General features: G+C 42.0%; 1 protein-coding gene across 2 annotated transcripts in view; it reads left to right on the forward strand.

The window, feature by feature from the left end:
• The window catches only part of LOC122403680 (alpha-mannosidase 2), a 198,989-nt gene that overhangs the window by 42,298 nt on the left and 128,748 nt on the right, over positions 1–27,943 (forward strand). Inside the window, exon 2 of one of the 2 annotated variants that reach the window (XM_043407339.1) lies at positions 23,365–23,430. The exons of the other annotated variant lie outside the window; for it this stretch is intronic. The gene's annotated coding sequence lies outside the window, so the exon portion shown is untranslated. The remainder of the gene's footprint in view (positions 1–23,364; positions 23,431–27,943) is intronic. 2 annotated transcript variants of the gene reach the window in all.

The raw sequence follows: 27,943 nt of genomic DNA on the forward strand, positions 1-27,943 counted from the left end.
GTCGGATACGAAGAAGTAGGTTATAGAGTCTTAATGAATAATAAAGTAATTATAGCTAAACATGTTGATATTGTTGAAGAAGATGTAAATTTAGTTGGATTTAGAGATAACGAGGAAATTAATGGAAATGAGTTAAGTGAAAATGAGATTAATCAGGAATGCAAAAACGATGTTGAGGAAAATGAAGATAACGATTCGGATGAAAAGGAAATGAATGAAAGTAACGAGCATGTGAATAATGTACCAAGTGCTAGCGATAAAAATGTAACATTACCTAGAAGGTCAGAGAGGAAGAAAGGTCTTGTAAACAGGTATGGAAATCCGATAACGAATTGTATTTATGTAAATTACGTAAGCGTAGATAATCCGGAAAACTATAATGAGGTGATAAATAGTAGTGATAGTGAGAAATGGCGAGATGCGATGAATAGAGAAATTGAATGTTTAAATAAGAACGATACATGGAAATTAGTTGGAAAACCAAAGGAGGAAAAAGTATTAGATTTAAAATGGGTCTACACAAAGAAGTCTGAGGATAAATTCAAAGCTAGAATTGTAGTAAGAGGGTTTCAACAAAAGGAAATACTTGAGGACATTTATTCACCTGTTGCGAGAACACAAACGTTGAAAATATTATTAACTTATTGCGTACAGAACGGTTTACGGATAGATCAAATGGATGTAGAAGCAGCATTCCTAAATGGAAAAATTAAATCCGAAGTATATGTAAAACAACCTCAAGGGTACGATGATAATACGGGAAGAGTATGTAAACTTATTAAGTCTTTGTACGGACTGCGCGAAAGTCCACGAGCGTGGTACGAATGTTTAGATGAGTATTTGACAGGATTGGGATTTAAACGTAGTGAAATTGACTACTGTTTATATTACATGGAAAATAATAACGAGAAAATTTATTTGATAATTTTCGTAGATGATTTATTAATTTGTGGTAGAAATAAAAAATTAATAGAATTTATTAAGAAGAAGTTAGCTGTAAGATTCCGAATGAAAGATATGGGCCAGATAAGAACTTATTTAGGAATAAATATTAACTATGAGTGCGGGAAAAATTCTATGACATTAGACCAAGAAAAGTATACAGGGTGTCCCGTAAATAGTGTAAGAAACGGAAATGGGGGGTAGGTGAGACAATTCTAAGCAACAATTTCCTTTGCAAAAATGTCGGATGGGGCTTCGTTTTTGAATTATTAACGAAAAACACTGACCAATCACGGCGCTCGCCTTCCGCGCGCTCAGGGCCGTCCGACCTCGGAGAGCCACCGCGCCGGGTAGGTAGCAAGATGCGCGTTGAAAATACATCGAGGAACGAGTACAAATAATTAAAAATACTACCACTGCAACTGTTACCTAATTCGTGAATTACTACGTAGTTAGTACGTAAATTACTAAATGGAATTTACTTTTTATTAATTATTTGTATTCGCTGTTTCCAAGGAAGAAGGAATAAAATCTCGGAATTTTTAGAAAATTAACCCTTCGCACCCGAGTGACGCTTCTCGCCAGAGTGTTTTAAAATTAAAATAAGAATTATTATCAGAAAATTAAAATAAATGCGGTAAGAACCATTTGTAACCGTTTGTTATTAAAAACTGTACTGAAAAAGCAGACTGGATTTCTGCGTACCGAAACATTCCTCGAATGCAAAGGGTTAATAGAGAAATAATTGAAATTCGACTTACCCATTCATCTGCAAGTTGACCTACTGCGCTGACAATAGGGCCCGGCCAATGCACCGCTGTCGGTCACAGCAAGGTCAAAGACCCGAACGAAAATCAGCTGTTGGGCCAGCCCGGTCACTGTACCTGCTTCTCACCCCGAAAACACTTCACAGCACGGTCACTAACAATTTTCACTTTCACTTTTCACTTTCGCATACCGATGCGTTCCGTTGCACCCTTCTTCGATTGTTGCTTCTTCCTGGGTTGATAACGGTGCCTGGATGTTGCTCCCTCCTGAATTGTTACTCCTTCCTGAATTGTTGTTGCTCCCTGAATTGTTGTTCCTTCCTGGATTGTTGCTTCTTCGAACCTTGCTCCCTTCAGGATTGTTGTTCCTTTTCGCTGGGATAATGGGCGCGATACGTGCGGGCGGCTTTCTTCGCGTTCCCCTTGGAGTCCGCGAAAACGAAGAACGAACGATAATACTCTGCGTTTACGCGTTCCATCGCGTGCGTCCGCTTCTGTTCAGAAACGCGTAGGTTCTGTGAAAAATTTTGACTGACAAATTGCATTTCCCTCCCCGAAAAAGTTCCAGGTAAGGCAACCTATTGTCGCGCGATTCGGAATTACCTGCGATCGGCGAACGTGCAGACCATGCTTTTGCCGTGTATCGCACAAAGCCAAACGTCTCTTCGGCTAGTTGACCCTGGCGGAGTTATTTTTTTATTACTGCAAAACTGCCGCAAATGTTTGCTGCTAACCGTGCGTTCGACTCTTCTATTCGAATTTTTATGATTCACCGTGAATATTTTTGTACACAAAACATATTTAATTGTACAACAATAATATTTAACGAAAATATTAAAAAATATTTCTTCTTAGAATTTTTATTTCAGAAATAAAAACTAGAAGAAATATTATTTAATATTTTTGTTAAATATTTTTGTTTTTTGTTGCTCCAATATTTTTTATTATCGCATATTATCTATTATGTAACTGCCTCCTTCTTTGTGGATTATTTTTTATAAACAATACCTTTTTATTTTATACTCTTAAAATTTAAAAGCATGGAATTTTTCATGGTATATTCTTCTTTCTTTTTTACAACAAATTTTCCATGAAAAAATATTCACGGTGAATCTTAAAAATTCTATTAGAAGAGTCAACCGTACGGTTTAGCAGCAAGCATTTGCGACAAACATGGTCTGCACCTTCGCCGATCGCAGGTAACTCCGAATCGCGCGACAATGGGTTGCCTGCCTTACCTGGAACTTTTTCGGCGAGGGAAATGCAATTTGTCAGTCAAAATTTTTCACAGAACCTACGCGTTTCTGAACAGAAGCGGACGCACGCGATGGAACGCGTAAACGCAGAGTATTATCGTTCGTTCTTCGTTTTCGCGGACTCCAAGGGGAACGCGAAGAAAGCCGCCCGCACGTATCGCGCCCATTATCCCAACGAAAAGGAACAACAATCCTGAAGGGAGCAAGGTTCGAAGAAGCAACAATCCAGGAAGGAGCAACAATTCAGGGAGCAACAACCATTCAGGAAGGAGTAACAATTCAGGAGGGAGCAACATCCAGGCACCGTTATCAACCCAGGAAGGAGCAACAATCGAAGAAGAGTGCAACGGAACGCATCGGTATGTGAAAGTGAAAAGTGTTAGTGACCGTGCTGTGAAGTTTTTTCGGGGTGAGAAGCAGGTACAGCGATCGGGCCATCCCATCAGCTGATTTTCGTTGGGGTTTTTGACCTTGCTGTGACCGACAGCGGTGCATTGGCCGGGCCCTATTGTCAGCGCAGTAGGTCAACTTGCAGATGAATGGGTAAGTCGAATTTCAATTATTTCTCTATTAACCCTTTGCAATCGAGGAATGTTTCGGTACGCAGAAATCCAGTCTGCTTTTTCAGTACAGTTTTTAATAACAAACGGTTACAAATGGTTCTTACCGCATTTATTTTAATTTTCTGATAATAATTCTTATTTTAATTTTAAAACACTCTGGCGAGAAGCGTCACTCGGGTGCGAAGGGTTAATTTTCTAAAAATTCCGAGATTTTATTCCTTCTTTCTTGGAAACAGCGAATACAAATAATTAATAAAAAGTAAATTCCATTTAGTAATTTACGTACTAATTACGTAGTAATTCACGAATTAGGTAACAGTTGCAGTGGTAGTATTTTTAATTATTTGTACTCGTTCCTCGATGTATTTTCAACGCGCATCTTGCTACCTACCCGGCGCGGTGGCTCTCCGAGGTCGGACGGCCCTGAGCGCGCGGAAGGCGAGCGCCGTGATTGGTCAGTGTTTTTCGTTAATAATTCAAAAACGAAGCCCCATCCGACATTTTTGCAAAGGAAATTGTTGCTTAGAATTGTCTCACCTACCCCCCATTTCCGTTTCTTACACTATTTACGGGACACCCTGTATAGAGTCATTGGCGAGAAAATATGAAATCGAGGAAGCTAAGTTGTATGCTACTCCAATGGAACAAAATCTGAAATGTGAACCTGCTTTATCAGTGTCAAATGATATTAAATATAGAAACTTAATTGGGGCATTGTTGTATATAAGTTCGAGTACTAGACCGGATATTTGCTATTGTGTGAATTACCTAAGTAGATTCCAGAATTGCTATGATCAAAGTCATTATAAGTATGCATTAAGAATAGTGAAATATCTATATTACACTAAAAACTTAAAATTAAAATGTAGGAAATCGAATGTATGACTGCGCTGTAAGTGGTGTATATACTCTAATTTATTATTATACTAGATACTAGGTATACATACATTGATCTGCACAATAGTTTTCCGCACAATGTTCTTTCCGCGCTGGCTTTACCTCTCCGTTCTTTTCCCTCGACTCGCTACTATTCGACTGCCCCTGTCGCGATGACTCTCGTGTTCTTTTCTTCTAATTCTTAAAACTAACCCCTAACCCGAGTTTTCCTGGTAGGGGAACACCGACCCATGCGGCCTTGCCAGGCCGCGTCTGGAAAACGTCGGCCCAAGTGGCCCGGTCATAAACTACGTAAAAACTGACCTGAGCTAAACTAAACCTACGCTATTATGTCCTTATGTCTATCTTACCAACTAACGTCCTCTTTCTCCCATACATTCACACTCCTACACTCGGCCATCCTGATACGGATATCTGGCCTCAGATATCGCAGAGTTTTATTCGTCACTCGCTCACTTCACTGTCACTGCACAGATCGTCGATATCTTCGCTTATCCACGGCTTGATATGGTCCGCCGCCGAGGATGTCTGTCGTGGTCCCTCATGTTCGCCTATCTTTGCCACCATGTATCGGTCATTGCGCAATACTTTCGTTATTTCGTACGGTCCGAAATATTTTGCCGCGAATTTTAAGCCTGGACCTTGCTGAGTTCTTTTTATTGCCACTAACTCTCCCTCGCGATATTTCCTGCTTTCTGTCCTTCTCCGATTGAAATATTTCCTATTCTCTTGTTGGATTTTCAGAATATTTTGTCGCGCTTCCTCTCGTAGTTCGTCCCGACTCTGCTGAAACATGTCCATCCATTCATATTCTAACCATTCAATAACTTGAGGATCTTCTCGCAATCTGGCATTCACTCCGAATAATATCTTGAATGGGGTGTTTTTTGTACTACGGCTTGGGGTGGTATTAATGCAAATTTGGCAACGGTCTAAGAATTTATGCCACTCTTCGGGTTTTGGCGCTGACAATTTCGTCAGTAACGGTATTAGGGTACGGTTGACTCTTTCTACCTGACCGTTGGCCCGTGGCATACCTGCTGTGATTAGGACATGGGTTATGTTTTCCTCTTTGCAATAATCCTCGAAAACAGCTGAAGTAAACGCGGTACCCCGGTCCGACACTATTCTACGAGGGTTTCCGAAAATAATCGATTGTTCTTTCAGCCAGTCTATTACCTCAACCGAATTACACGTTTTTGTGGCATAAAGCCAGACAAATTTCGCGAATGCGTCTATTACCACCAAAATATAGCGATATTCCTTTTTCGTAGATGGGAGCGGCCCTAAATGGTCTACGTGGAATGTGTCCAATGGTAACTCGCCTTTTTCTATTGTATGCAGAAACCCTTCTGCCTTACCTCGTTTCCTCTCTGCAAGGATGCAATCGATACAATTTCGCAATACTCTATCTATCTTTTCTCGCATATTTCGGAACCAGTAGTCTTTTCGCAATAAAGCCTCTGTTTTTTCGGACGAGAAGTGGCTTGTTTCATGCGCGCGTCTAATTACTTGTGCCTGCATCGATTTCGGCACGACAAAACGAATATCATCGTCGATTTCTTTAAATAGGACGCCCCCTCTAATCACAAACCCCCTAATTTGCCCCGACTCTACCGATTCTATTACATTTCGCAGTTCCGAGTCTTCCTGCTGCGCGCGTTCTAGTCGGCCGCTCATGCTATCCCTTCCTTCGTTTACCAACATGCATGACGGAAGAGGGTTGCGACTCAGGGCATCGACGTGCCTGAGGTTTTTACCTGGACGGTGTTCTATCGTATACTGGAACTCCTCTAATAATAAAGCCCATCGCGCGACGCGAACGCATAAATCCCTTTTCCGCATTGTCATTGCGAACGCTTGGCAGTCGGTAACTATTCTGAAGGGTATTCCTAACAGGTATACGCGAAATCTTTTTAGGGACCTTACAATTGCTAGCACCTCCAGTTCGTAGCTGGAGTAGCGCTCCTCTGCCGGAGTCGTTTTGCCGCTTGCAAAATATATCGGATGTAACTTGCCGTCGTGAACATCTCGCTGCAATAATATCGCACCGAAGCCAAACATAGATGCGTCGGTGTGCAGTTCCGTCTCGGCGTTGACTTTATATAATTTTAAAACTGGTTTGTTAGCCAGCGCGATCTTCAACCGCTCGAACGCGTGCCTTTCTTCGCTGCCAAAACGGAATTTCGTCTCTGCCTTCAACAGATTCGAGAGAGGTCGAGCTATTAACGAATAGTGGGCAATAAATTTTCGGAAGTAGCCTGTGAGACCGAGAAAACTCTGAACGTTCTTAAACGTTTTAGGCTCGGGGAAACGCGCTACCGCCTCGACCTTTCTCTCCGAGGGACGGACCGTGCCGTCCTTGACAATATGGCCTAGGTACTCTACCTGCTCACGCAGAAATCTACACTTATCCCAGTTGATTTGAAGTCCCGACTCACTTGCAACTCGCAATACTATTTTTAATTTCCTCAGCCCACTCTCGCGGTCAACCGACGGGATAATTATATCGTCCATATATACCGACACCGTTTTGTTATCTATCAACTCTCTAAACACCGCGTTAACGAATCTTTGAAATACCGCCGGCGAGTTACAAAGACCGAACGGGACCTTAAGGAACTCGTACTGTCCATCTGGTACAATGAAGGCTGTGTACTTTCTGTAATCTTTATGTATTCCCACATGAAAAAATCCGTTTTTCAAGTCCAGCGTACTAAAGATCTTTGCGCCTTGGAGCAAGTCTAACTGGTCCTCTATAAGCGGAAGCGGATATCTATCTCTAACAATTTTTTTGTTTAATAGCCGATAATCTATACAAAGTCTTGGGGTTCCATCCTTTTTCTTTACTAGCACCACCGGGCTAGCGTATTCCGAAAACGAGGGTCGGGCAATACCGTCGCGTAGCCATTCTCGAATTTGATTATTGACTATGTCCCTTTCCGACGGGGACAGCCTCCTCGCTCTTTGGAATACTGGTTCGTCGTCCTTTAAAACTATCGTCATCTCTACTTTAGTTTCACGCAATTTATTAGGTTGGTAACTATTAATGATTTCCGATACGGCATTTTTATTTTGGGCGTCCTCTATATACGAAATATCTACCTCGTTAATTTCGCACGCGAGATCAATTGCTGCAATGCACGGAACGTCTTCCGCCTCAATTTTCCGAATTATAATTTCGCCCTGCTTCGATATTAATTCTACCGCGTCCAAAAAATCTGTGCCTAATAAAAGTTCGTGCGACATTAGTCTATCCGGTATCACGCGAATTGTTATGGGGTAGGAATTTCCATCTATGGATGCCTCTGCTTCGAATTCGCCGACTGTTTTGTTTGCTCCCGAACCTATACCCCGAAAATAAATACTACTTCTACTCAGTTCAGGTACTCTCGGTTTAAGCGCATTATATTGACCGCAACGCATTAGGCATAAATCGCTGCCGGTATCAATCAGGGCGGTTACCTCGCGCTCGCAAATGGATACTTTTTTAAGATATTTCTTACAACATGTTCGCTGTACCGCTAGGCTTTCCTCGACCGCAGGCGTCCTCCTTTTCGGGCAATTCACCGCAATATGTCCGAACTCCCTACATTCAAAACACTTCGCTCCTTGGCTTCTCCGATGGCACTCGAAGGAGAGGTGATCCCGGTCACCGCAGTTGTAACATCTTCCCGACGGCGCGTTTCGTACTTCCCGCCGCTGAGGTTCATCGCCTCGTCGTTGCACCACGTCGTCTCGCCGTTGAACTCCGTCATCCCATCGTTGAAAACCGCCATCTCGACGCTGGAATTCGTTGTCCCATCGTTGATTGTCCGGCCGTCGGAACCCATACGATGTTCGCGATATCGGACCACCTCCGCGATGATTCGGACCGTCGGATCGCTGCATTCCCGCTTCACGCCATTGCACGCCACTAGTTTTTTGCCCGTATGCCCCCGTGTTACAGCGTGCTTCTCTCTGGATAGTGGGTGGTAACGTAACACCTCTAAATCCTTCCAAAAGCGACGCCTTCGATCTAAATTTTTGCAATTTCGCGTGGTTTCGTAACGAATGGTCTGGTATACCGTCTATTAGGTATTCGATCAACTCGCCTTCGTCGATCGAGATGCGATTGGCCAGAATCGATTTTTCGTGGAAATACTCTGCAAATGTCTCCACTCTTCTCCACGTTCGCCCTTCAAACTCTCTGCGCGCTGAAATTCTGCTTTGACGATCACCGAAAATGTCTCTCAGCTCCCTCACCATATCGTCGATTCGCATTTCGATGTGCTCTGGTTTTGAATGGAACCACTCCAGAGCTTTGTTTTTTAGTCGCGAAACGACTAATAATTTCGTCGCATTGTCGTCCAGTCTATACGTCGACCGCAACAGCATTAGCTGCTTTTCCCACGCATCCAAATTTTCACCCTTTCCCTCGAAATAGCTCAGCATGGCCTTCATCAAATCGTCTATTGCCACTGCTGTTCGTTGACCGACGAAAGATGCACCCTGGGGAGAGAACGCTCTACCCATGTTTAGCCTATGCATTTCACGCATCATCTCTAGTTCGCGCTTTAATAATTCTATTTCGCGTTCTGCAAGCACCTTTTCTCTCGAAATAATGTCCATACTACGACTATCACTTGTCTCACCTGTCGGCGGAGTCTGCAGACTCGGGGTGCTTGCACTGGCTGGCGCTTCTACGCCTGAATCCTCATTTGGGGCGGATCTATCCGCATTCTCTGGCCGTTGATGCATCCAAGTTCCCTTCGGGTCACTCATCATGAGTCTGCTGATCAGTTCTCGTTTTAACCCAATGGTACTCAACCCTCTCGCTTTTAAAATGTCTTTTAGCTGCACTACAGTGAAGTCACACGGATTTTTATTCATTGCACATCACGGCACGAAAATTTACATTCACAGCACAACAAAAATAGGGTTTTCTGCACAATTGTCACAGTTCTCACAGTTCTTTGTTCACTTTCTCGTCTACACCGTAACTCACGTTGCTCACTCAATCCCGGCTCGAGCCCCCAATTTTTGTAGGAAATCGAATGTATGACTGCGCTGTAAGTGGTGTATATACTCTAATTTATTATTATACTAGATACTAGGTATACATACATTGATCTGCACAATAGTTTTCCGCACAATGTTCTTTCCGCGCTGGCTTTACCTCTCCGTTCTTTTCCCTCGACTCGCTACTATTCGACTGCCCCTGTCGCGATGACTCTCGTGTTCTTTTCTTCTAATTCTTAAAACTAACCCCTAACCCGAGTTTTCCTGGTAGGGGAACGCCGACCCATGCGGCCTTGCCAGGCCGCGTCTGGAAAACGTCGGCCCAAGTGGCCCGGTCATAAACTACGTAAAAACTGACCTGAGCTAAACTAAAACTACGCTATTATGTCCTTATGTCTATCTTACCAACTAACGTCCTCTTTCTCCCATACATTCACACTCCTACAAAAATTTGAACGAAATGTAAATTCTGATGTATTAGAGTGTTGTGTGGATGCCGATTGGGCAGGAGATATTACTGATAGAAAATCTACGACAGGATATGTTATAAGAATGTATGGTAATACTATATTCTGGAAATCAAAAAACCAAAATATTGTAACGAAGTCGTCAACAGAAGCAGAATATGTAGCGTTGTCTGTATGTGTGAGTGAGATCAAATTAATTAGAGATTTATTGAGAGAATTTAGAATTGAATTTAAAGATCCGATCCGAATCTATGAGGATAATGCTGGTGCAATAAGTATAAGTACATATGGAAACTTAACGAAAAACTCTAAGTATATGTATAGAAACGCACTATCATTTTGTTAACGAGAATTACGTGAAGGGAGTAATTGATGTAATTAAAATAGAGTCAGAAGAAAATCCAGCAGATATCTTTACGAAGTCGTTAGGACGAATTAAATTCGAAAAATTTAGAAAGAGTCTAAAGTTGTGTTAAAATATAAGAAATTTAAGTCGAAAATTGTGAACTGTAGGAAAGCTAAATTTAAGGAGGCGTGATGAAATAAGAGTAAATTTAGCTTGTGTGTGTATCGTCATCGTGTGAGATGCCGCGCGAACGACGCGCGAAATAATCGATAAAACAATGGACGGTTGAAATCGACGATGGGGTTTTGTTACGGGAGCACGCCGTACGGTAGTTCTATTCTGTAAGCCAGTGGTCTATGTTCGGTGGTATTATAAAGGAAAGAAATGTCCTATGTTAAATAAATAAAACAACAATCGGGAGACGACAATGGATCATTATTTCAACACAATTATCTGTTTATATTATAATCGTGAAGATCCAAATTTTATACCGATAATTATAAGGGGTGGTTTGAGTCGCGACGAAGAAGACGACGGAAGAAAATGGTTGCAGGGGCGTTGATCAGGCAACTTGTCCGTTCGGTTCCACGGTTTGCCACAATGCGGTTTATTCGCGGCCTCGGCGGAAATAGGAAGAAGAAACGGCGGCTTGATTAATCCCCGCGACAGATTTTGTGCCGGGCTAATTACGCCGAGCGTGTCGAGAGAGCGTGGCGAGGGCTAAAAGTAGCCGTGTCGCGGTGGAAATGTTCCGCCAAAGCGAAACGAGACCAACAAACACGACTTCGCGTTCCTCGGGTTCGATGAAAATTATTTCTGCCACGTTACGGGAACCATTTCCGTTTCGAATCCATAACCCTTCGACGCACCGATTAGAAACCGTAACGTAATAGCTGTCGCATCGCGAGCCCTCCGTATGACCGTCAAATAACAAACGAGCCCAACTCAGAAAGAGCCTTGTAAATACCGTCATATAACAAAATTTGTTCTTTCCATACCTGCGCACCAGATGTCTAGCAGTTGTGCGTCAAGCCCGTTACAAACGTTTTTTCCAGCAATTAGGAGTCTAGTTTTATTGTACGCCACGGTCAACCTTCAAGGATACAATAGCACTTTCGCGCGACCACCGACACAGCCAAAAACAGAAAATTTTGGTGACACCCACACCACCCCTTCTTGCAGGGGCTGGCCGTTCACGCCTTACAAAATCTTGTAACCTATCAGTGTTTTTCGCATATTAGTAACCGCCCAAATAGAACTGTATAAAGAGCGACGCTCGCTCAGAAATAAAGGACTCAACAAGAATTTTTCGGAGCATCAACAAACCGACAAGTATTCATTTTTTCGAGTCACCGCATTGCATATCCATCATAACTTTAAATACAGTCCACTTTCAAACGTAAAATATTCGCACAAAGTTAAGTCGGCGTGCGAAGTACGGGTTTAACTTTCCGAACATCGTCGGTGGAAAATTCGTACACGACAATAGCTAACTGTTAAAAGTATGTAATTCGAAATTGAACTTCAGCGACTCGAAAATTCTGAAACATTTTTGTTTGCCACGATTTTGGGAAACGATACGAAAATAAATTTTTTCTTGTTTGTAGGGTTAATGTATGGAAAGATGAGGGAACCATAGATTCAATTTAGGACGTCGATGTAAACTATGAATCCTCTCGATATTCGTGAGTTTCCTTTTAACGAGACGCCGCATTTTCGAAGTCAGGGGTTGAAAGTGACACGGAGATCGAAATTAAGAGGACTCGTCGGAGCGATTTCAACCCCGGCTGCTTCCTCGGGATCGATTATTTACGGGAATTTCTGGAACGATATCGAGAGGCAGGATATCTCGTGATATCGGAATTGAAACCGAATTAAGGGCCTCGCGGGGATGGTCTGCGGGCTTCGTTAACGGAAACTTCTGATACGTTAATTAGCGTAAGCCCTGGCTAACTTATCACCTTGGAGATAATTACCCGCCCTCGCTCGAGTGCAATTTCTTCCAAGTGCGAACGGAATAACCCCCGGTCGACGACTTCGGGAGCATCGAGAACTTTCTCCTGTTCCTTATGAGAAAGAGCAAACGAATCGAATTTTTATTCACGGAATTACGAATAATAATTCTAGGAAACGTTCGTCGACTGCTACTACTCTTTCACATATCTCCTTTTAATAGTCACTCCCTTTGCTTATTCGTACACTATAATTCTCAATCATTATAAATGAAAGGAAACTTCTCTGTTTGTTATGAATGTTATAACTAACTTTTATTTTAATGTTATAATTAACTTTTATTTTAATGGTAGTATTATAAGAGAATGACTACAGGTGTACACGTGCTCTTTCGCTATCGGTAGTTTAACGACGTCTCTTGAAATCTACTTTTCGCGAATCTCCCGTAACCTGCGGTGTCGCTCTCGCATGACGTCATGCGCGTTGCCATTGCCCGCGAAAATCGGTATCATGAATTTCTTTTTATTTCTACCAAATGTTGTTCATTACCCTTGTGTCACACTTTTTTTTTTTTCTCGCAATGTTTAGAATATGTGGGATTTATATAAAAGATGTTTATTTAATATTGCTTATGGCTAGGAACTAATTAAAAGAAATTATTCGAGTTATTTCTCCGCTTAACTTAATACAACTTATAACGACTTGCTACGGCAACTTTTGTCAACTTAATCTCTCTTTTCCGGCCGAAACATCCCTTTTTAATGTTTTCTCCTGCCCCACCACTCAAGCTTCTTTGGGCGCGTACATGACCAAATAATATGGTCACGTTTGAGAGGACCTCGATCGCATCACTGGGCCCGCTGAACTATGGGTTTTTCCCATCCCTTTCGGCCTACAAGTTGCTTTTCTCTAGATAGTTCTCACTCCGCGCAAGTTCCTTACGTTTGCGATACCACAAATATAAGAATATTACAATATACAGTCTGTCTGAATCATCATTATAATGCACAAATATGAGTGGGTGTAACTGTATATTCATATCGTTCGATTAATCAAGTTCAACGTAAATTACCAACAAGTAATATTTATGTGTACCATAACTTCGAACGTAGAATTTGATAAATAATCAATCCGTGAATCGAGGGTTGAAAAGGATCCATTAATGGATAATAGTTTAAGAATCAAATTTTGTATAATTTAGTTACCAAACGTTTTCCTCGGAGTAAATTTTGACAGCGACTTCTCTTTAAAGTGCTAACCCGAACTTAACCCTGATACGATACTTTCCAGGGGTTGATGTTACGGGTGCAAACTCTCTGCGAGCGATCAGTTTCAAAACTCCGCGGCAAAGAAAGTCTAAATTAAAAATTACGCGCGTTACGACCCGCTGCGGGGTAACTTGGAGCAACCCCGGTTTTCCACGCTGTCGGCACCTTTTTGCGGGAGTTGAGGGGTTGGGGTAAGAAAAAACAAGCGGTTAAAGTTCCGTCCGAGGAAACTTCCGTTAACGGTTAAACTATTAACGAAGATGAGGGGCGAGAGTGGGGGCCTTAAGAAGAAAATCCTCTTTGGAATTGTTATTACTAGGCTGGGAATGTTTATGCGCGCGATAATATATCGCGTATATGCCTCGAGAACTGTACACGTATTTACGGAAAATATACTGAATCCAAACTGTTGCTTTGTATTATTTTTTTTTTTAAGTAAACAACTTTGTTTTTGCTTCGTATCGAAAACAGTGGGAGAATATAATCGCTGGAAGTTCCGGAGCAGTATCTTCAAATTTGTCAAACGACCAAAACAGTGTCACATTTTTGGAACCTTACCAAGGAGCTTAATAAAACGAGGAACGTTATGTATTTGCTCACTTCTGTTATCGAAGAATATTTCTATTAAAAACACATGGAGCACGAAAGGCAGTTTACGAAAATTGTATATTTCTAGAACAAAAAATAATCGTAGCGGTGTGAAATGATGAAAGTGTGTAGTAACCGTAAGCGAGTAAATATCTCGATACGGACGTTCCGTTGAAAAAAATTAAATTCCGTTAAATTAATCAAACTGCAGGGCATATCGCGGAATTACTCGGCGTAAAAACCGGCGTGAAACACGTTTAATGCGCGATTAAAAAGACATGTACACATTTATAACGAATGAACTTGCAAAAAGGTTTATCAATATGTACCCAACGATCAGCGAGTATCGTTTGAAGTTTGTAAACCAGTTTTTAATTTTAATAAAAGCACGGAGAGCGAGAAAATAAGCAAAAGTATTTCGTATTTAGTAATTTACGATCGGGGAAAGTTTTCTAATAACGTTTCGTTAAACTGGCGACCGCTCATTTGGTGCATTATCGGGTAATTTTTCAGTTTTTGATCGATGATCAGGAAACCAGGCGTGCGAAATTCGCGGCTAATTCGTTCGATTGTAGGCGTTACACCGTATAAATTATTACTTGAACCGCGCAGGAATAAACGAACGAATTATTGCCGCGCGTCGGCGTACCTAATCGAATCGTGGAATCGTTAACTCCCATTTATTTTCTAGCTCCCGACGACTCGAGCAACAATTTCAGCCCCGATTCACGGATTGATTTTCAATTTTGCCAACTTAGTTCCGCGGAACAATGGCTCGATAATCGCGTCTACGACGATGAACGAACCCAGTGTCAACCTCGTAATGTCCAACAGATTTTATCCCGTTCGAGCGAGTAATCTGATTTACACGGTCATTCTTCCGAACTCGGAATTTATTCGATACCCGTGGAATAATGTTACTCGAAGATTCGAACGCACGCTGCTCGGAAATAAGTGACTTCACGCTCCATTTTCACCGCGATAACTGTAGCTCGTCGAAATTTTATTAGAGAATAACGAGTAAAAATTATAGATCCGTTCGTAAATTGTCTAGTTTTGTCTGTCTGAATTAGAATAGAATTTTTGTCGTATAATGATGACGGATACATAATTTTTCAATTAGACTTAACCCTTTGCACTTCGAATTACATTTAAATTTTGTTACCAGGTCCCAACGCTTTTAAGTGTTTCATTTGAAATTCAAGTTAACTAAAAAGTGGGAACAAACAAATTCAATGAAATATGTGTTTTATTTAAACTACTGTTGTATTTTGTAATTTTCAAGTGTATGATATCGCTTTGGGGGCTCTTGAGATAAAAATTGATGCCCAGTCAGGCTCGACATAGGTGTGCAAAGGGTTAAAATATCAGAATATCCTCAGAAATTGGATCGTCGTGCGGTGACTCGATACGATTACGATAGTCCTATTACCAGTTTTGATTTGTGTCTGGCGAAACCAGTTGCTTAGCCTGGAGCACTCGTTGCTGGTTGCACGAAGAATCTAACGATATGTAAATAAGTATTTGTTTGACGTACGAGGTCGGTCAACGTCTTTATTGACCATGTTGGGCCAATACTGCGATTCTCTGCGTGCAGAACGGGTCTCTTGCGGTCGGCTAGATCGTAAATAAAGGCGGCACAGAAATTATAGTGGAGCGTAACGTCCATGATACCGTTGAGGTTGAGATAGAACGGGCAAAAATAATCGACGCCGGGGTTGCGTTCCCGGCTGCTTCCGGTCGACCCCGGGGAAACGTCATAATCACCAGCTTTTCAACTATTTCCTCCATCGTTCGAATCTTTCGCGACACGCTCGGAACAAATTTTTAACGATACAGAATAATGGGTGGTTCGCAAATTATTCAAGAACTGGCACCCGAGTAAATAGATCGTCGGTAGCTTAATTATTCCTAGTTCGAAAATTGTTTACTAGTTCAACTGTTTAACTACCAGTAGACTCTCTATTATATCAACGACAGCTGGAGTTACTGTAGATCAAAGCCCACTAACAATCTGGAAAGGCTCGACTGGACGAGTCTAGGGACGATCGAAATCAAAGACACCGAGACTTTGAAACGTCTAACGAAATCCAACACCAAAGAGGTACGCCTGGTAGGTTAATTTGTCGCTCGATTGACCTAACTGCATGATTCAGTCCCCTCTTTGCGTGAAACGACTAACTGGGGCGATCAGCGAACAACTGCACGCCTAATAACAAAAAGTACGTATTCCAGAGCGATCCGTTCCGTCGTTAGTGCACTTGACAAAGTGCAAATGTCCAACGAGTTCTAGGAGTGGTATGCAGGGGAGGGGAAGTCAAGCAAGGGTTTGGTGTTGACAAGGGAAGTCTGGTTTGCGGCACAGGTTGTTCCGTGACGCGTCTACCCGGGGAGACTCGATGGCATTTGTATCGAGTGCCGGTGACGTAGGCCGTGGCAGGGGTCGTTACGATGTCTGTTACGCCGTAGAGAGGGTGTGGATACTGATTTACAACCAGCAGTCACGGCATCGGGCCATCGTTCCAGCCGTTTGTACGCCAAAAGTACGTCTACCGACGGAGTCGCTCTCGGATAATGTAGTGGCGTGCCCGTCTTCCTCGGAGTCGGAGCATCGTTGCCGTAAATAAACCGTTATCTGCGACAATTTTTCTTCCATTTTCGCGTCGTTTCGCCGTAAATCACGCGCCCGTGCCTCGGATTCCCGTGTACGACCGAGTCAAGGCCCACAGTTTGGCATTTCAGCTTTTAAAAAGGATCGAGGGATCGGGATTTCGAAATTTCTTTTCTTTACGCGTGGCTATTTCGACTAGAGTCTTATGATAGTTTATAGGATAGTTACACAAAAAATTGACGACCTCGATATATCTTTCGACTTCTACATTTTAGTTTGTATATATCAAAATTAACACTAAACCTACCACGGCCGGTCAAACGACCGTTTTGTAAAATTTCGTTAGGAATTTCTAATACACATAGAATGTTCTTATAGTATATGTATATGCAATCAATTTTCCAATATTCACTTTTATTCTAATTGTTCGTTTTCTGAAAAAATATGTAGTTTGTCTTTTCTTCCACGGTCGGTCATCTGGCCGGTTGAACGATTTATATTTTGTTGTAAAAATTAAATTCTGGTTAGTCTCCGATGTAAATAGCAAATATACAGGGTGTTTGGCCACCCCTGGGAAAAATTTTAGTGGGAAATTATAGAGGCCAAAATAAAACGAAAAACAAAAATTTCTTGACTGAGGCTTCGTTAAAAAGTTATTAAAAAAATTAAATTAAAAAATTTCAAATCATTCTGAAAAAATTATTTTTCGTTGTGGGGCTCAATTGCAATCATTTTTGGTGAATACACATACCCCTGAAATTCTACTCACTTTCGAGAAAAAAATTCGAGTAGGTAAGTACTGAAATTTTTAGACAAAATTAAAAAATTTCAAATCATACTAAAAAAATTATATTTAGTTGCAGGGGTCAATTACAATCATTTTTGGTGAATAGGCATACCCCCGAAATCCTGCGTATTTTCGAGAAAAAAAATTCAGTACGGACGGAACTTTAAACGTTAATAACTTTTTAATGAAGCCTTCATCAACAAATTAGTATTCTTGATTTTCGTCTTATTCTGGCCTCTAGAATTTCCCATTAAAATTTTTCCCAGGTGTGGTCGAACACCGTGTATAGCAAAGATGAAAAGGAAGAATCTTCAGTTTCAAATATAGTTAAATTTTACACACGTACAGTTCCGAAACTACTAGTGTTGTATCCATAATTAAGCCACTGTTAGAAGTTGCAAAGCTTTCCTTTTAAAGTGGTTTTTGGTTTTTGGCGATCCGACTTCCCGTTTCGGAGATATCGTAATTTATGTAAAAGAGTATTTTTCTTAATTCGACTATCTCTGTCTCCATCTGATGCATCGCGTCGTACCTCTTTGTCGCAAGTGAGTCGTGATCGAATGACCTAGTTTCGGCGTAGTATTTCCAAGAATTTACTACGCACTGTTTACTATTTTTACGCGAGCGAGTTTGTTGATCTCAACGAACGTAAACAAACGCTTCGGACCCCTATATCTCTGGAACTAGCCATCGCATCGACTTGAAACTAAAATCGCTATATCTCCGGAACTAATCACGCTATCGGCTTGTTCGAACGGTCATTTTAAAGGGCATTTCATCCCCTATCCGATGAGCAGAACTACTACTGTGATTTATGCTGTATTCTATGTTTATTTTCGTATTTACTTTGACACTATGCATCCATACAAGTTTCAGCACTTCCTATTGACTATACGGCTGATATGCGATAAAACTGGAATTGTTTATTTGATTGAAAATGAACTTAAATTTGTATACAGGCTGCTTTTGTAATTACTAGCCAGAACTTTTTCGTAAATAATTGTTTTCTTTGGAAGTAACTACACAAGTCTCTCTCACAAGTAAATTCTCGATCATACCATTAGTAGGCTCAGGTCGAAACACTCCTTTTCTTTCCTACTGCCCCGTCACAGCAGCGAGATTCCATTCCGAATTATCCAAGTTGCAATAATATAATGGTCGATCCCCCAGCAATTTCGAAGTCCGACAGAGGCTTTCTGGTGGCAAGGGATGTTTCGCCACGGCGAGGAAAAGTCATCGAGCAAACGAAGGGGCAAATGCAACCAACGAGTGCGCGCCTCTGTCCTGTAGTAAATATTTAGATAGGTCTGAGCACGCAGAAGACGGGGCAAAAGGGTACAACGGGCACTAAATTGTGAATTTCCTCGGCTGGCCACATGCGTGCCAAGAGGTTATCGTTCCGGGAGCTTACTCGGCCCCATTAAAAATGCAACAACGAACCGTGCCGCACAGTCTTCCACGTTCTATCTGCGTTACTGGAAAAAACTCGCCCTAAACTATAACGATCTATCTTTTCGTGTCCAGAAATTACAGGATTCTTCGAAGCCCTTAGCTCTAAAGTCTCGATAAGATTTTCCTCTCAAGATGCATTCTGGAGTTGACGGTTCAGGCGTAAATAGGATCTTTTAAGTTCTCCAGGGACCTTGCTTGACAGGTTAAAAAAATCCGGGTTGTATTTGTTTTGAAATCAAAATGGAACGGTACAGAGAACGCAAACTTCTGTTTCCTTAATACAGGGTATTAGAGGGAACTTCGAAATGGAATTATTGCGGAGAGCAATTTGAACGCTCGCTGTCACGATAGATTGAACTTTGAATGTTTGTCCCGAGTTAGGATATTAACGGCACACTCTCGTCCGTGGGAAGCAAAGGGATGTCCGGATAATCCTCGACTCTGGCTTCGAGCGTGACTTCCGGGACGCATTTGCAGCCGGGTCTTTGTATCGCGGCATTAGGACGGAGCTTACGAGTTTAATGACGGGTCTTAAACAGTCCCTTTGGAAGCTCGATGGCCGAAATTTCATTGTTCGCCCGACGTTTCGGATTTGGGTGTGCCGACTATACGGCAGCTGCGAGGCGTCCCGGTCCACGGAACTTCTCGTCTCCTTCGATCTGTCGTCTTGCTAATGAACGACACCGTGACTTCGTTAATACCGTTAGTTATAGGGCTAATCCAATTGACATGTAGAAATTAGATTTCGCCGGATGTTGGCCTTCGGGGAGTGCGTCGTACCCGCAGAAGTTTCGCTCGAAATCTACCGGCGAGTCGCTCCGGTCCGATTCGTTTAACTTTCGCGACGAAACTCGGCTTTCTATTGGTCGACGGGGATTAGTCGACTGTCAGTTATTCAATAGACGGACCGAACGTCGGAGTAAACTGCCACGAAAATGTACCAAAGTTCGTCGAATGGAAACGACTGTGTTCGGATTAGGTTACGACGGGACAAACTTTGTCGCGTCTCCGTAGTGAAAGAACAGTAGCTTCTAAGTTTCGGCATAATTTAAACTCTCGAATCTACGCGCGTTTCCATAAACTGGATGTCTGTCGCGATACGCGGTACGTCGTCTCAAATAAACATTCATTTCTTCAGCGCGATAAGACGCAGCGACAGTCTCTTTGAAAAAATAGAATTCAACCAGACAACATTAAATCAACAATCGTGGATGAATGTAATTTAAAATTGTAGCGTGTACCTTCCAAAAATATTGAGGTTTGACGATTTTCCGTGCACCTCGCAATTATCGTTGGAGCCATCGATGCTTACGTACGAAAAAGTCGTTCTGTCCGTGGCCCGCATAAAGTCCAATCGTACCAATCGAGCCACTGCGCAACTAATGCCGCTGGGCATTTCCGAACCAAACTGTTTCCACGAACCCACAGCGATCCCGATTCAGAATCAACATCGTTCGAGTTCGGAACCGACTTAGAATCTCGACTTACGCGAACCAGAAACGCGTTACAGGTTCGCTAGCACGCGTGCAACGTATGCATGACCGAGTTAACCGCGTGCGAGTCGAGGTTTCATTTTAGTTCGGTTGACTGGGAGCAAATTTCCCGGAATGGCGGGCATAATTTCCATTGTTTTGAAATTTGGCGTATGCGTTCTGCTCGATTAACGTAGGTTGCCTCGTATTTTTGCTCTTATCTCGACAACCGTCGGTGCTATCGAAATTATGGTAATAACATAATGTGAAGGTTATTAAGTTTCGGAGAGAAAAGGTGAAGTATATTTTCTCTCCATTCGTGATAGTTTTGTTGTAATTAATCGACAAACATTGAAGAAATTTGATCAAGTTAAATTGGGTATTCTTTGGATCGGTGTATTTATGCTTTTATCTCGGCAAGTATCGATGATATTGACATTATGGTAGTAACATAATGTGAAGGTTATTAAATTTTGAAGAGAAAAGGTGCAGTACATTTTCTCTCTATTCATGATAGTTTCGTTGTAATTCAACAAATATTGAAGAAATTTGGTTAGATTGGGCATTTTTTGGGTCGGTGCATTTTCATTTTTATCTCGACAAGTATCGGTACTATTGAAATTATGGTAATAACTTAATGTGAAGCATATTACATTCTAGACAAAAAAGGTGGATTGGGATTTCTTTCTATTTATGATAGTTTGGCCGTAATTCGACAGCGAATATCGAAGAGTCTAGGCAGCTAAGAAGGATCAGAAGTCTCGCATCGTAGGAAGGGCTCGAAATAAACGGATATAGTCGCAAGAATGGTGGTGGTTCGCAGATACTGAGAACTGGCAAGAACCCGCGGGTTAAGTGAAAACGTTACTCAGAACGAAAAGAAACGAGCATCGAGCAAGAGAGAGAGAGAGAGAGAAGAGCTATAATTATACGGGTGCGATAGGACTGCTCCCAGCCGCGAGAAATGTGCAAACAATCGAGGGAATCGATAGCTCGGACACGGCATCCCTTTCCATTGCCCTTTATCTCGTTTCTGTGGGTTCCTTCTATTCCGAAATCAGCTCGCAACGACCTAGAAAATAACGTACAAGGCGAGGTCGACGGCTTTCTATCCCCCAGCGAAAATGGGATCCTTTAAAGATAACGCGATTCGGTTCGCTCCTTATCGAACGACAATTTCGGAAACTGGGAATTAGAAACAAGATACCGAGAAATACTCTTCCTTTTGCAATAGTCGTGGTAAATATTCTCGAACGTTTACGTTTCCCAAAAATGGTTTACGTCAATTTAGAATCCGACCACAAAGTGAATCTTATCGGTGAAACAATGAATTCGACTCGCAGTAAGGTCCAAAACACCTCGAACGAGTCCTAGTCGATTTCGACCGTAAACCCATCCAGAATGGATGATCTAGATCACCGACCGGCAGTTCGTTCGAGGATTGTTCTATCCGAAATCGTGATACCGTAATCCACGTCGGCGAGCCGTAGCTTATCCCTGCGAGGAGAATCTACCGCGTAGAGATACGCGTCTACTGGTTCCGGAGAAAACCCGGAGGTAGAATCGAGATTCCACGTAGCAGGTACCAGGAAGTAACGAGGTTATCGATGGTCGTCGGTTCGAACGGCGGTTCACGTCGCGGGGTAAAATCTTCGCGAATTCGCGTCGACTCGCACACGCGTAATATCGTACGTGTGGGGAAAACGGAACGAAACGACGACGTCGCGCTGGGCCACGAAAGGAGAAGAAACTCCGTCACGAGCCGGGGATCCAGTTTCCATGGATATTGGTTATCGATCGTGTCAGCCTGCTACCTTGATCATCTTCGGGGGGCGAGAGAAGGTGGTTACGTATCGCGGCACTCTCCTCCCTCTTACCAGCCACAGTCCTCTATGAAGTCATAAAGTTTCGACCGGGGAAAAAGAAACTTTATGCATGGTATTATAATACGTTTGTCATATTTCGCGGGGGTCGAATTTGCTCTACCGCTTTATTGCATCCATTCCGGAATCACTGCGCGTGCCGTCGTTGCGATATTACTGTTTCAGCGTATTATGCTTAAAATTTGCGCTGGACGAACATTATTGGCGACTGGGATAGCGATTCTCGGACGGCGTTGTGGAATATTCCGATTATTCGTTCGACTGTGAATGAGGAATAGGTCTTCGTGTGGGGTAACATTTGTAGTTTCTTCAGGGAGAGATTAACACTTAAGTGGGCTCTCAATTTCAACTGAATCATTTTACTTAATGTTGATTTTTACCAAATTGGTAAATGAAAATCAACTTTCCTTTAAAGCATCCAAAAAATAATTAACTAATAGAGGATTACGTAAATTAAGGCGGATTTATTACGTAAATTAATATTTATTAAATTAAGGGTTAAGACTACTTGTCGAGATGTGGGTTAGGACTAGGATAGAACACCTTTTGACTGAATTAGAATTGTGAAACGAATTATAGAATATTAAGACTGACCAATATCATCAGTTGTGGATAAGAAATATCTGGGTAACCTTTAGTATAATTGTTTCAAAGACCAGAATATTAAGACTGCTTGACAGGATGTGGGTGAGGACTAGGATAGAACACCTTCTGAGTGAATGATAATTGTAAAACAAATTGTAGAATATTAAGACTCATCAGTATCATCAGCTGCGATAGCTCCTGATCTGGGTAGGTTTTAGTATAATCGGTTTCAGAGACCAGAATATTAAGACTGTTTGTCAGGATGCGGTGTAGGACTAGGATAGAACATCTTTTGACTGAATTAGAATTGTAAAACAAATTGTAGAATATTAAGACTGACCAATATCATCAGCTGTGGATGAGGAATAGCTCCTTATCTGGGTAGGTTTCAGTATAATTGTTTCAGAGACCAAAATATTAAGACTACTTGACAAGATATGGATTATTACTTAAATAAAACACCATCTGGATGAAATATAATTGTGAAAAGAATTAACTTTTAAATTTTTCTTAAATTTCGTTACAGGGATCAAGGATCAAAATCGACGTCGTGGCGATTACACACGGAGGTTCCTACTCCAGCATCCATAACGTAAGCCCCCCCTATTAAATATTAATTATTTATCTTTAAAACCACTCGGTAAAAAGCTTGCACCAGTCGTCGACTCCTCCCTGCAACCTTTTTCGTCGCGAGTTTTTGCGAGCACTTGGTAGCTGAATCTTTTCTTCGGTGTAATCTACATGTCTCGGGCTAAATTACTCGAATAAATTGCGGGGTTAACTGTCTGGTACGTTGTTTATCTCCGTCCCTACCCTTGCCACGGCAACCCCATGGCCGCACACGCTCCGCACGATGGCGGGGGAACCTTTTAACCGCAACATTATCGTTTCTGGATGGCGTACATCCACTGTATCATTGTACGCCTAGCGGCGATCGTGTTAGAACACGCGCACGTGCACCGAATTCCCGTCGAAGACGTATCACCTTAAGGCGTGTACCTTCGTGTTTTCTAACAGCGTTTCGGTTCGAACGATTCTCGCGACGACGGAGTTCACGAGGTTCGGGGTAACTTCTGCGTGGATTGTCTACCCTTGACCCAAATACGCGCCAAAATCGATTCGCGGACCATCTCCTTGCTCGCCACCTTTTCCAAAGGGATTACAACGGCTTGGAGGTTTCGAAGAAGTTTTCATAAATTCGTGAGTCCAAGTCTCAACACACACTTTGTTTTATTTATTCGTACACGGAATAATTGATGAACAAAACTGGAGAAGAAATTTACAATAGTAGAGATGACGAATAAGTTTTGAATTTTACGTTTAAAGCTACGAAAATTGAAGGAAATTAATGACCTATCGATACAAATATTAATTGTAATTGGAACCTTCTTTGTTATTCTCTGTAATCATTCCTTTTTGTTTTAAACACTCGTGGATGGTCTCTCTCGCCGGGACGTTCGAACGATAAACACGTCGATAAACTTTGACTTCTGCGGGACGGGCGTTCTATCAAAAACACGGATTTCTTTGTAATTATGTCAACTCGAATGGCAATATAAATTGCTAACAAATAATATTTACGATTCTCGTAATCGCGAACATGCGGCGTAAATCTGATCTAAAGACTATCGTAGATCTCGAATATTGACTTCGTCCACAATTTGACGCCAAAAGTTTTTGTAACTTCGAATAACCTCGATAATTTACGAGAATGGCGACCTTGACATAAATTTTGTATCGTCTGGCATTATCGAATACCGAACTGTGGACGGTTAAGGCTGTCGTCGAATTTTCGTTTCTTCGCGTTTTATCTATCCCGTCGTCGACGGTCCATTGAAAACTCGAGGACACGGTGTTTACGAGGCTCTGGCCGGGAAGTTGCTCTGCAAATTTGTCAGCCCATCCCTCCCCAACGGGGAGTTAATCTAACTTCCTTCGAGTATTTCGTGTCTGGCACGCGTAATTAAATTTCGAAGCAACGTAAGCGAGCAATTGCTGCGTCGTCGGCGTGTTTTCGACGCGGACCGAGGCTTTGGGTCATCGTGCAATTATCTGCTCTCCCCGGTGATACCGTCCTCGTTCCGATACTTCTCAATTTAGGATCGTTACGAGTCGTTACAAGAAGTTTCTTTGAAGGAGTTTCCAAAGAACACCCGAGTCCACTGGATCAATGTCACTTTCCAGTGTCCCAACTACATCGTCCCGCAAGTCTAAGATCTCCCACGGTTACCACGTTCCTTAAGGATCGATCATCCTCACGACGACCTTTGGGAACCGCGGAATCCTTCGTCTTCTTCTCATTATGGATCTGTCGTCTTTGGAGTTGCCAACTTCTTCTGGTCTGGCTAAGTTTCTTTTTGGTGCTCTTTTATAGAAACAATGACAGATATCAACACACTACGTTTGTTAGAATTTTATTTAAAGCACGGTTTCTTGCTGATAGTCCACTTTTTGCTATGGGGAATGGTTCATTTCTATTTGCCCCATTCAATTGCTCAGTGTCTTATGTTAGGTAAGCTTTTTTCAAGTAAGGACTAATTCCTCCAGTTCTAACATGTTAGCATTTATCACTCTGTATGATAATTCAATTGTTATAGAGCTAGATAAATCCTGCAAATTTTGAAGCAATTCCTCCAGTTCTAATATACTATCATCCATCGATGTGTACGATATTCCAATTGTTATAGAACTGGATAAATCTTGAAAATTTTGTTGAACTATAGGCCAACTCCTCCAGTTTTTCTATCATCCATTGCTATTCCAATTCCTCTACAAATAGATAAATTGTAATCTATAAACGTGCCCTCCCCAGTTTCAAATAATTCCGTCCAATCTATGCTAGTATTTAAGCAGAAGCAATTTTCCAGTAATCAAAATTGCTCCGAAAGTGGGGTTGCATTTCAGCCAAGGTATTCGGTTCCATTGGAAGCATAAATTCGGTAGATTAGGCGTCCTTCGTGAACCGGTGGATAATGCAACGTGCATTCTCGCAGAGCTTCCCGGCCACTCATATCTTAGTAAACGACGAAACAGTCACTTGTCAACGACACGTTATATACGTGTTTGCTTTAACGACCGAAATAACGTGGAAGCTCGGCCATTTACGTCTCCGGCGTGTAAATTAACGTCGCGCTGGCAGACAGCGTGAATGACTGACCAGCTGCTCGACTTTTCATGGTTCGCGCCGCATACAGAATGTTCCAGTAACAGGTGGGCACCGACGTTCGGAGGATTCTGCGTCTGAAACGGGCAACAAAAATTTTGTTCCATCTGTTCCCCCTTTGAGGGAAAAAGAACGATCCCGAACAGTTGGGTGGCGTGGACGTCGGGAGGGCCAAATCCACTCGTGTTAAATAATATCCTTCGCCCCTCGGCTCAGAATCAGGATTTTGGAATCAGGATCCTCAGAGGTGAATTTTAATAAGAATTCGTACAGTTCTGACTCGTATTAAATTCTGTAACAGATCGAAAGTCGGGTTCCATGCATTATGTAACCGGAAATGCTGTCTTGTAACAGTAGATACGTCGAATTAGCGTCTCCTGGGGCCGAAGTCGACAAGGTTATATTTTAAGATCCCGGTAGACGCACCCCCGAAGTTGTATAATATTGACTGAGTCGTAAATAATGTTCACCTTAAGTAACGTGTTGCCGTGGCTTCTCGAAATATACAAACTCCACGGTTGTTTTGATCGTGATTTTCAGCAAAACATTTTGTTTTGAGCGACGAGAAATGGTTTATTTCGAGCTATTAGGGAAACAGGAATAATTGGATCTAGGGAAACTTGTTGACATTGGTTTGTCTGAGAAAATTGATTTGTTTCTAATTGATTCTGAATATTGATTATTTTCGGTGTTGTTGAGCGAATAGGGGAACGAATTGGGACGACAAGAAGGGTGACGGACGAGATCGAAGTCGCCTAAATTGGCAGTTGACTGGTCGACGACGTGCGTTAGATAGAACACACCGCCAAAATGTCTGCGCTACGCGAACTGTCAAGGGGGCTGTTGCACGCTACGCAGATTGCCAGTTACGCAACCGTCGCATAGTCACCGAGATCATCACCTGGCCAGTCAGTCATTCATGCAGCGTGCGAATGAGCGCCTTCGTCGTCGGGCCTGGCGTCGACCGTCCACGTTATTTTCGTCATGGTACACTATTTCCGTTGGGGTAGCACCTAATTGAGTCTACGGGTTGTGATGATCTTATATCGGAATTTGGGTCGACTCTCGAAACGAAAAACAACTTTTCGTGGGTCCTTCTGTCCGAGTCTTCGAATAGAATCTAAACTTATAGTTATATTTACGGTGGATGTAAGGAAACAACATGGCGTTATATTCGTGTCAGAGATTCGTGGCAAAATTTTATTACAAAAATTGTCATTCAGTGATCCAGACATCAATATTTGTTTGTAGATTGTGGCTAAATCCTTCGAGCAACTCCTGCCGATTGTCTTCCAGGTACTCCCTAAACCAGTATAAGGCAGGCTGATAGAGTTAATATTCTGGCTCAGATACGAGTTAAATTCTACAAAGCTACTCATTGGGACATGTAATTTTGTATATTATTCATTTTGAGAACCTTAGGAAATTTCACAAGAGCTGTTAGCACAGTTTCAAGCAATTTATTATTAATTTTGGGAACCATAGCAAATTTCAACGATGTCCCAAGCATAGTTAGCACAGTTTTAAGCTACAAGCTCATAGCATAGAGGGCATTTATCGTACAGAAGATACGAATTCACCCAGTTAGGTCTGGATTAGGTCTTGATTATTAATTTTGAGAGCCCTAGCAAATTTCAGAGGCATTCCAAGAACAGTTATCACAGGTTCAAGCTATAAGCTCATAGCATAGTGGGCATTTATTATACAGAAGACACGAATTTACCCAGTTAGGTCTGAATTAGATCTTAATTATTAATTGTGAGAATCGTAACAAATTTCAGCGGTATCCCAAGCACAGTTATCACACTTTCAAGCTATACTCTCCCAACGTAGTGAGCATGTATCGTACAGAAGACACGATTTCCTTCACTTAAGTCTTAATTATTGATTTTGAGAACCCTAACAAATTTCAACGGTGTCCCAAGCCCAGTTGGCAGAATTT

Source organism: Colletes gigas, unplaced genomic scaffold, assembly GCF_013123115.1.
Source record: "Colletes gigas isolate AHSC1104 unplaced genomic scaffold, ASM1312311v1 Colletes_gigas_Sc00069, whole genome shotgun sequence".
NCBI lineage: Eukaryota > Metazoa > Arthropoda > Insecta > Hymenoptera > Colletidae > Colletes > Colletes gigas.